This window comes from Penaeus monodon, chromosome 32 (genome assembly GCF_015228065.2).
Source record: "Penaeus monodon isolate SGIC_2016 chromosome 32, NSTDA_Pmon_1, whole genome shotgun sequence".
Lineage (NCBI taxonomy): Eukaryota > Metazoa > Arthropoda > Malacostraca > Decapoda > Penaeidae > Penaeus > Penaeus monodon.
The window spans coordinates 35,877,883-35,878,141 of record NC_051417.1 but is presented as its reverse complement, the minus strand read 5'-3'; the positions used below and the strand labels follow the sequence as shown (position 1 = coordinate 35,878,141).

At 34.4% G+C, this 259-nt stretch overlaps 1 protein-coding gene across 1 annotated transcript in view; it reads left to right on the top strand.

Moving 5' to 3' along the window:
* LOC119593853 (cytochrome P450 3A30-like) overlaps window positions 1–259 on the top strand; it is a gene marked incomplete in the record, with an annotated part of 11,223 nt that overhangs the window by 5,403 nt on the left and 5,561 nt on the right.

Here is a 259-nt window from a genome sequence, read left to right as displayed (position 1 = left end):
AGCTAATTGTCGGAAATCACAAAAACACTGGAAATATTCCAAAAATAAATATGTGAAAACAGTTTGTTTTAATTTGCCGCCAGTTGAGAAGCATAATTTGACACGAAACTTTACGTTTCTGGTTTTCCTTTTATCATCGATTCTAGTAAGCTAATATCTATTTATCGTCAGTTTTCTGTCAATCTTCCATGAGGATAGATGTTCAATCATCATTTTCTATTTCATCAGCAATACCCAGGTAGCCATGATGGAGCGGAAC